General features: G+C 40.0%; 1 protein-coding gene across 1 annotated transcript in view; it reads left to right on the top strand.

Annotated features, from left to right (window-relative positions):
- Window positions 1-10,772, top strand: part of CAV1 (caveolin 1) — a gene marked incomplete at its 5' end in the record, with an annotated part of 45,441 nt that overhangs the window by 909 nt on the left and 33,760 nt on the right. The window lies entirely within an intron of this gene.

Genomic DNA, 10,772 nt, shown 5'->3' on the forward strand with positions numbered 1-10,772 from the left:
TTCTGTTATTCTGTCCCCAATTTAAATATATTTCCACTTTGGTCCCTTCTGAATGCAGGTTGGTAATTGATGCCTGTTGGTCTGAATCCAGCATGATGCTGGGCACATCTACACATTCATTAATGTGTTTTTGCCAATGCACATTAAATTTTAGTACCTCCATTGTGAAGTAGCAGAACAAGGCACTTGGCCTATTTTAATGCATATTAGCGAAAGCACACAGTTTTTGTGACACTTTAATGCACATTAAAATGGGCTAATGTGCATTAAAGTGCATGTGTAGACAGGCCCACTGAGTGTCAGTCAAGTTGCACTAATTGCAAGGTACTCGGCACAGCAGGGACTCACCATACTGCTGCATCAAGCCCTGCAGCTTTTTTCAGGGAACTCTTTAAATGTTACTGGATTTGCAGAGAAGTAAACGTTGTTAAACTTCTGTGTGCAGTAAATCAGCCTGCAAACATTATATAACAGTGCCAAATTTAATTTGCAAACCAGTAATTATTTTTAAAGAAAGAGAATTTTGTTTTCCTTTCAGTCATGGAAGAGAAACTGTGGGAAGGGGAATGAAAGAGTTCAGAGAGGAGTATCCATTATTGCCCATTGCAAGCTGCAACAGCACTAGAAGAAGCAGCAAAACCTTCTAAGGATGAGTCAGAGCCCCCAGGCAGCCTGGAATCTGGGTCTCAACAGCACATAACTAATAGAGAAAGAAAAATCCTACTGGGAAAAGAGGTTACCACGGATGGAAAAAACCCATAACTATCTTAAAAGAAACTGAAATGTACAAAGTGCATCCCTTCCTGCCTCCACAATAATTGAGGATGGTTATTTGTTACAGCCAATGGCCCACAAAGTTAGAACATAAGAGGACCTTAAAGAAAATACTTTGGTCCCTCTCTCCAAAACCATCATGGATTCCTTCCCCCCACAAATGCACTAGTTGTGAACCAAAGAAGACAGCAGGTGAGCCCTGTATTAAATGACAAATAATGTAATCAGTTGTCATATCAAGACACAGAAAGGTATCAGACTAAGTAAGATATTTTCAGTCTTCAGATCCCCATCCTGACCAACAACCTGCACCTCTGTTTTTGACAGCAATGATGTTTGCAAAACTTGCCACTTCTGGAGAGCAATATTTTTCTATCTAGCTACAACACAAACACATATGCTGCCCTAGTTTCTTGTATAAAATTCAGTTCAGATCTGAATTCAATAAATTCAATACTGATCTGCATTTTACCAAAGTTTAAGTTTCTTTGGATATCTTTGGAAGCTTAGCTCAGCGGGAGGAATTTAAGATTGTTTCTAATCCCAGTGAGCATGACAAAAAGTTCATGGGGTGGCAGCCTAACCTAGGACCTTACTCTGGAGCTAGCCACTGGCCTCCTATGTCATTCTGGACAAATCATTTTGCTTTTTTGTTTTCTTTCCTGCCATTTGTCTGTCTCATGTACTAGTTGCTGAGGGCAGTGTGTCTCAAGAAAAGCAAGAAAGGTGTGACCAGTACCTAGCACAATTCTGCCTCAGCCTCATTTTGGGTCTCTAAGTTCCAAGGCAAGTAATAAACAAATTAACACTTCAGAGTGTTTGTAGTGAGAATTATGGCTGAGGCCTACCTCTACTTTAAGATATTTTTGTTTCTCCAAATTCAACCTCCATGTGTTTCTTGCCTCTTTGCTGTGAGATTTGTACAGTAAAATGGAAACGGGGGGCAAGCAAATCAACCATGAGACATAAATGATCAGACAAGGGAACAAGGAATCTGCTCTGTAAGCAACTCTTTAAAAGGCCTCAGTGTTGCCTGCATTCAAATAATTCCCATAACAAGTTTTAAAAATAACCCTAGCTTGGGAGAAGCAAGGGACGTGTTCCCCTGATGTACTGCACAGAGCAGTGCAGTTAACTGTCTGTACAGTGTCCTCTGCACCAGATAAATTAGCTGCATAGAGAAGGGCGGGGAAGCAGAATGATGCCAAATCAACAGGAATCATGAAAAGGGGAGTACCCCTGTTCCAGATCTCTGCAAGCAGGACTATTACAGAAGCTCTAAGCCCATACTAAAGGTATTGGATCTTGGCTTCCATTACAATATGTCTTTAAAGCTTCTATTGCATGGAAACAAAGTGCCAAATTATTTTCTGGAAAGCCGAAAAGAATAAAAAAAAATGCATTTTAACAGACAGGAGATAACTAGAACTCGCTGTACACAAGATCCTCACAACTAAGGTGAAATGGCAGCACTGTTTGGACTTCTTTAAGAGAGGAAGCAGCATCTAGTGGTTTGAGAATTAAATTGCTAAAGAGCTGCCTTCTTTTCCAATCTAATCTGTTCAGTCAGAAATCAGTCAGGGTATGGATTTGGGGAGGAGGGGTGGACTAGAAGGCAAACCCACCCTCAGCCTTGCTGTCAAGCCAATGCAGTCCAGTCAGAACTCTGGTCCCTACAAATAGGGACCATAGATAATTTTCCCTCCTTTCTCTGCCTCAGAGGAGGAATAAAGGGATGGGCTGATGGCTTCACTCAGTGCAATGGCCCAGGGAATTGGTTAACCAAACAGAGAGTAGTAAGAGGATCTAGCAGCAGGCACACTGTCCCTGTTCACGTGTATGCTCCAGGATGCTGCCTGCCATACATAGAATAGCCTTACAGTTATGTATAGCTCATATGCCACCACTAACTGAAGAACTGCACTTTGTGATTTCTATACTGCATGTGTCACCTATATGAGAAGAAACATAACTAATAGGTCAAAAATATTTGACCTTTACCACACAGTCTGCACTGAACAATCATCTGCCTTTTATCATTTCCGTAGGGGGTCAAGAATCATTTCCAGTATACTGAAGAAGTTTACTTTATCCTTTAGTGCTTTCTCACCCTCTGTTCTTCTTAGTATTGTACCCTACAGCACAATGGGGTTTTCTTCATCTTAGTGCCAAATTATGGCTCTGCAAGCCTGTGAAGTATTAGGGCACAGAAAGTACCTCTAGTGGTTGAGTGCTTGAATAAGACATAATGGCTTTCACAGAGGCTGGTCACAGCAGGTTGTAGAAGCGAGCAACCTGGGCAATTACCCAAGACTACGCTTCATTAAGTTAATGCAAGTAGGGTAGGGGAAGGAGGGAGGGGCTAATGTCTTAGTCTTTGACCTGGGCCTCTACACATTTAATAAGAGGTCTGTTGCTTGGTGAAGCACGGTGAAAGAAGACATAGCTTGTACTTCCCTATTAAATTGCACGAGGTGTGTTGGCCATGGCCAAACTCCTTAAGTCTAGGTATGCCCCAACCCTTCTGGACCAGGGAACACTACCAGTGATACAACTAGCTGTTTTCTACCATTGTGGTTATGAGCGCAGCCAGATAATGACTGTCTTCTCCAAAGGGAGAAGGAGGTTCTTGTTGCCCCTTACACCCTCTCAGAAATCCATGTTTTTTCTAATTTGTTTCTAAAGGATGTGAACATCAACTATTTAGTGCTCAAGAGATCCTTCTTTCCCGGAAAACATCTGATTTTAGAACAAATACAAAAAAACAAGGAACTTCTGCACCCATTTTAATTTGCAAAAATGCACGTAATTTTGGCTTAAATACAATTGTGTATTCAGTCCTTCTACTTCAACCACTTACTCAGCTAGAGGTAGTTCAGGGTAGAATTCTTCTTCAGCAATCCCGCAGTCAAGAATGATTGTCTTCCATTGTTGTCTTATCTGTGGGTCTGAAGATGTCTGACAAGACTGATCCAGGATCAACAGAATTAAATCTATTCCAGAATCTTTGGTCAAACGTTAGCAAACAGGACATACTCCATTTCCAGTGATATCTGGGACAGAAATCCTATTCAATCAGTCCAGTGAGCCTGGCCTGGCATTCCTTCTTTGTATACTTAAAACTATTTATAATTCTCAGGCCAGTGCACAAAGAGCAAAAGAGTAATATTAAGGTAAATTAACTTCTTATACAAATGCTTTACACTTAGCTACTCATCAATTACCATTGTGTTGAGAACAGTATAAATATACAGATAGGCATCTAGGGGGACAGAGCACTTTCTCCAAGTTCTGTCAAGGAATATTTTAGTTCACAAACTTCCTGTGAGAAAAAGCAATCCATCCTCTACAACTGGGAAAATGAAGGCGCAGAAATATGGTGACTCATCCAAAATCATGTAGGGAGTCAGTGGCAATCCCAGCAGTGGAATTCAGATACACTGGATAAAATGCTGTGGTCAACCAGGGCACCTTTCTATCAGGAAAAGATGGTATTTTTGGCACAGGCTCTTTCTTCATTTCTTCATAGTGTTGGCAGTTGAGTCAAATATTAGTTGTTGTTTTCAGGTTGGTTTTAGTTCTTGGCTTTTAAAGTCAACTTAGATCCAAGTATTTGAATAAATTTTGGTTGTGCATATAATGTAGATGTTTATTTTATACACTTCTTCCATAATAAGTTCTACTTTTCCAATGCAGAGACTAGATTCACTACTTTGTGTTCACTGATTTACAATTGGATTAATATAGTGAGAGAACTGAGGCAGGCTCCACCCATTTCAAAGCACCAGTCTTCCTTTACATAGAAGAAGGTGGGCGCTGGACATGGAGTTTTGAACATTCAGCACAACATTCATGGTGGTTAATCAGTTCTTGCATTTGTTCTAATCAAAGCCTTATTCTCAGATATTTTGTTTATACTTAAGCTCCTGGCATAATTAAACCCTTATGAATTGGCTTCCTGTTTAACACGGTGGACATGATTCATAACTGAATAGGAGAGTGTTTATTTGTTTGCTATGGTGACGGAGCTAAATATCCAGTATTGAGGCTTCTTCACAGAATACAAATGTTATCAGGTCTTACTATAGTCAACATAATTCAACAGATTGGATTTAACAAGAGAAATTTAGAAGCTATTTGACAAGCTCAAGTTAGAATTTTCAGTGACAATGTGTGGCTAAATATTCCCGTTAGGGACAGAATTTCCTCTGTTATATACAGTGTGGATGTCTTTAGCTCAAAAGTTTCCATTAACTAAAGCAGAAAGAATCAGTGGCAAGAATCAGTAAAATGTATACAAGAGAGAGAATTGCGTACCAAGTTCAAAAAGAGATTTCTTTCCTTTAACTTTGACAGGTTTAAGGTTGCAATTAGCAATAAACTCAAATAAATAGACTGGAAAAAATAAGAGACGTGCAAACTGGAGACAAAAAATCCCTGTAAATCAAGGTCTGTCTGTTTCCCTCTATCCTCAGATGCCTCTGCCTCTGTTAATAACTGTAAACTGTAGGCCTCATGATTAGAGCTGCACAGTAATTGATTTTTTCAGTTCATGGGATTTTGGTTTGGGTTGGTTCAAAACGCACTTTTTTTGCTTTGTGCAATTTCATTTTATAATTTTAACCTCTATAACCCTTTACTAAATGCTGTTGATTTTCTAAATCAAAATATTGCTTTAAAAACTTTGAAACAAAGTTTTGACTTTCCTGAATTATTCTTCTTTTCAGGCTGAAATGATTCACTGAATTTGGTACAAGTTCATGAATAGTTCCAAAGTTCCCCTAATTGCATTTCAGGTGAATAAATTATTTGCCAAAAAATTCACCCATTTTTACTTGTGATAGTCTCTAATGGCCACCCTGCCCTGCCCTGCCCTGCCCTGCCCTGCCTTCTCACTGGTTCAGAGGCATAAGCTTTCAAAGGCAACAGCCTACTTGATCACTTATGAAAGCTTATATCATTCTAAGCCACTTATACTGCTCTGAACAAGTTAGTCTATAAAGGTACCACCCTGCCCTGCCTTCTGACCAACACAACTCTATTGTCTGACCAACACAATCACTCTATTATGATTAGAGAGAGCCAAATTCATCCATACAGTAACTCTAAAGATTTCAGAGGAGTCGTATCTGGGATGAATTTGGTCTGTAGCCTTTTGCTTGTCCGTCATATTTGCTATCTTTTCAAATAAATGGGAACTGATAAATTTTATATATGAAGTAAGAAGGCACCATCACAGCTTAAGATAAAAGTACAACATTACTTGTTCAGACTGCTGCTGTGCTGAGTTAAGTCTGGGATTTTCAGGAGAATGTAAGGGAGTCTTAGGGGAGCATATAATTCCTTTCATCTCCTTTGAAAATTCCTATCCTAACTCTTATCAAATAGAAACAAATCCACTATAAGGTTATGCTAATATTTATTTAAGCCCACATTTCTAAGACCTCAATCCTTTTGTGACCTTGGACATCCATACACATACCTCTCCAGTCCTGTTCAGAGTTCATTACTGATCAAGGTCAGGGATATACTGTCTTCATAAAATGTTGAAAATAAGTTCTTTTAATTCTTTATCTGAGGAGCAGAAACCATTACAAATAACTCAGTCAATTTAAGGGAGGGGTGTGTCACAGAATAGTTAGCAGAGGTAAACCGGGTATGGGAAAAGATACTTTTTCCAAAGATGTGTTAATACAGTCTTCAATTAGTTTTTAGTAACTAAGTCAACTGTGCTATATATGTTGAGGGGAGGAGGAGCTTTACATGTGAAAGCACAAAGTAATTCATGTAGAACCTGACCCAGCATCCAGTAACATTAGTGTGGTACTTTTTTGTTTTAGGGGGCAGTGAAGTCTGTCAAAATTGTTTATTAAATGTTTTAGTTCTCATAAAGACTTCAGTACCTAATGCTGTTTGTTTGAATATTTATACTATGCATATACTTATTTTCAGATTCCTTAAGTACAAAGAAATTAATTAGACATTTCAAACTAACACAGTAAAACCAAAATGCAACTTAAAAAAGAGATTCAGCTTTTGAAACATGTAATGGTCTTGCTGGACACCAGCTTCCAGAAAAGGAAACAGCAGCTTCATTTCCTCTGTGACAAGTTTATTCTGGCAGTATCAGAGACATTTTTCCAGAGGAACTGGCTGGTAGGACTCCACCACCTGCACAGGAAGCACAGCAGCGTTTCAGATTGTTGCAGGAGCCTCTTTGGATGGCTGTTCCTTAAAATCTCATGGCTCATATTGGGAGAGGCCAGATGAATAAAAAGAAACCTCTAGAGAGAGTCTTATTATGACAAAAATTGTATTGGTAAAAGTTGGTGAAGCTATTACAATGAACACATAAATACATGTATAACTTTACTTGCGTGGGCAGTTCCAATAATGTAAACTGTACTGCCCATCTAATTGGAGTCAAGCATGTGTTAAATGCATGCTGCATCATGACCTTGGCTGGAATCAAAAGTCCAGCACAGTGCCAGGGAGCAAGATGCTTTTCTTAGAAAGACAGTAACCTTGGAACTTCCTGAATAATTAGTAGCAAATCACTACTTTGATGGATTTCACCTTTTTTTTCGGTCTGTGAAATGACAGTGTGCAAATCACAATTTCCTAATTTTCTCAAAGTGTTCCATTATTTAAATTATCCTATGAATGTATCAATTACTTGCAAGTAACATGATGAAATTATTTGATATTAAAAACTGAATATTTGATCAATGTTATTTTTGATTGAACACATGGAACATATCTCTTCCATGACTGGAGAAGCCTATGCCTTAGAGTCAGTTTTCCAGTGTGAATACCCTTATTTACAAATACACCACTTGCTTTCTGGGAATACTTTCTAGCACTCTCTGAAGATTCACTATTTCCATGAACTTTCTTGCCAACAAGCTCATTTATTAAATAGTATGGAAAGAGAACACAAAGCAGGAAGGCAATACAAACAAATTCCTTTAAAAGTTGGAACTAACATTTATGGTCAAATGTTTTTTATTTGTTTGGGTTTCTGTTTGGGGTTTTATTTTTCCTTTTTGATGGTTTGGAGTTTTGTTCAATATTGTGTAAAACCAAGGTCCTGCCCATCTGTGGTCTCTTTTCTTGTGCTAAATTAAGAGTGCCATCCCTGGTAAGCTGGCCAGCTTCTTTGAAACCAGTGTACTCAGGTGGACTGAGTTCAGGACTGGAAGCCAGGTTCTAATCTGAACTGTTACTCTCTTGTTGTGTGGCCTCAGGCAACTTACTCTTTGCCTCATAGGCTAGAGACAGCTCCTGGGACTCCTTTGTTAAATTCCTGACACCAAATTTAAAGTCAAGGTGATTTCCATGCTTCTGATGGAATTCATGGCATCTGTATAGTACTAGAGATTCTTTATATCTAATCATCCTTGTTAGACTCTGCGAAGCATCAAAATACTTTAGAATAGATAGAAAGATGTTTTACTTTCTATTGCATAAGACTGTACCAAATATATCTGCTTTTAAAAATGTGTTTAGTGATGAAGCTGAACATCTGGGCATCAGTGAACCGTGTCGTCTTCTTTTGTATGGCTTTAAGGGCAAGAGCTATTGTCACAGTTTTAATTCCAAATTCCCCAACCAAACCAATGCCTTGCTGGAAAGTGAGTATAACTCCAGGATGTCACCCTCAAACTTGTATCTGGGGCAGGATGTTATTATGTGCTCCGTGGTTTGGTCAGGGTTTCTACAGTCAGAGCTAGGCACCACAAGGTTTTTAGCCACCACTTGTTCATCAGGTGGCCACACCAGCCATGTCCAGTGTGTAGCTTGTTAAGGATTGTCCACATGATCTGTGGAAGCTTGAAGCCCAGTTGCTGCATTGTTTGGTTGGAGACAAGTTGTTTATTTGGGAAAGTGTTTTCTGCCCAAGCTTTCCTCCAAGATTCTTCAGTGTTGTGGTATAGGAGGTGCTCAGTTCGTGTCCAAAAAGGTTTTCATGAAATCATGTGACAAGTTGAGATCTTGAAGGTCTCTGTGGATGGGAAGATCCAGATTACTATTCATACTCATTATTTCTCTGTATGTTGCTACATCCCGTCAAGTAGACGGAGGAGTAATATTTGAAAGTACTGATAGCCACTGCACTGGAATTGATATCAAGGTTCCATAGATAGTCCTCATGCTTTACGGGGTAGAGTTCTGTGTTGATGAGTTTGGTATGTCGACTTGAATCCTAGACAGGTGCACATTACTCAGCTGTGGAGAAGACCATGGCTATGGCAGAAGCACAGAGGATGGCAGCTTTGCACCCCAGCTTGTGCTGGCAAGCTTTTGGATGACGTTCACTTGTGCCTTTTTTTTCACGGCAGTCTTTCAGAGGTGATAATGGTAGGTTAGGGAGCGGTCAAGGATCACCCCAAGATAGGTAGGAGTCAGGTCACAATGCACTTTTTCTCCACAAAAGGTGACATTGCTAGTGTTATTTGCCTTGCGAGTGTCAAGATGAAATGCAGAGATGATGGACTTGGTTGGATTTGGTCATAGTCTCCATTTATGAAACTATTCATAAATCAGAATTCAGTGTGGCCTTAATATCCTGAAAAGATTTTGCTTGTGTGGTCAAAGCGATATCATTGGCATAGATAAATTTCCATGATGATGTGTAGTGCATGTCACTTATGTAAATGTTAAAAAGTGTCAGTGCCAGAACACTACCCTGTGGGAGGCCATTGTTGAGTATTCTTGGAGTGCTGACCTTATCTGTCTATTTTTCAGGAACGGAAATATAAACACATCCAAAGAACTACAGGTGAGCATGTTTGTTTGCCCTGTGGTGCTGCTTCCCACCTTAGTTTGAGTTTGAGAGAGAGAGAGTTTTAGTTTGAAATAAAAAACACCAAGAGATTTCTCAGATCCCTCGATTTTTTCAGATCTTGGATTCCTCAGATCCCTCCTGTCAGCAGGCATAAGGACCCTTTAGTAGGGTAGTGTATTTCTGGGTGTCTTTTCTATAGTATTGAAAGCAGTTGACCGTGCCATGTTCTCTTTCATAAAGGTTTTATCACACTAAAGTGCTATATAATTCATGTGTTTCTATAGTATATCCCACAGACGACTAGTAGGGAGGGTATGGGGGGGCATGTGCCTCCCCACCCCGACTTGGCACCACTCAGGATGGCAAACCACGGCCCTGCAGAGCTGGGACCATTGGCAGCTGCGGTTGAGGTTTGGGCCCACCCCCCCACCGGGGGGGTGAGGTAGCTTTACATGTGTTCCAGCTGGTGGCCTACAGTTTGCTGGGCTGGCCGCTTCTGATCCACAGTTTCCGGTCTGCAGTTGTGCCCCCTCTGACACTCAGGAGGCACCAGTCAGCCCTGGTATATCCCTCCCAACATACACACAAATATCAGGTAAATTACAGGGTTGCAAGAAGACAAAGGGATGGAAGGAGCACCTCAGTGATCTTCTCCCTTGCTTCTTATTACTGCTTAAGCCCTAAACCAGCCCACTGCCTTCTCCTACTCTTCTCTGCTCAGATTCTACAGGGATAGCCTAATATGCTTTTCTATCTTCTCTGTTTTTGTGATAACCTGGAGTGATGATCAGGAAGGCTGTTGCTTATCTGAGAGGAAGTATGTATATTCTACAGGAAGTAGGAAGGTTATATTCAAGGAATGTTTTAAAGTTTGAATGATTAGCTGTAGTTTATCTGCAACTATTGGAGGCTTATCACATAAGTTGCTCCTACTTGACACCAGGCACCAATATTCTCAGAAAGGTATAACTGTAGATTTTCAATATTCAGACAGTATGTGTAACCCACAAAATCCTCTGTGCCTCCCCCTTTTCCCACTATCCCTCTGTGGTAATCTTGCAGTTGGCATGGACCTTCCCTTCCCAGTGTGACTCATAACACTGTGCAGCCCTGATCATTTTGTACTGTATATAAATTTGCTTCAATTGAATTGTTTTTAAAGGAAGTTGAGTGCAATGAGAAAATTTAAAAGCTAAGTTTATCACAATAG

The sequence above is a fragment of the Alligator sinensis genome, unplaced genomic scaffold (genome assembly GCF_000455745.1).
Source record: "Alligator sinensis unplaced genomic scaffold, ASM45574v1 scaffold65_2, whole genome shotgun sequence".
Classification (NCBI taxonomy): Eukaryota; Metazoa; Chordata; order Crocodylia; family Alligatoridae; genus Alligator; species Alligator sinensis.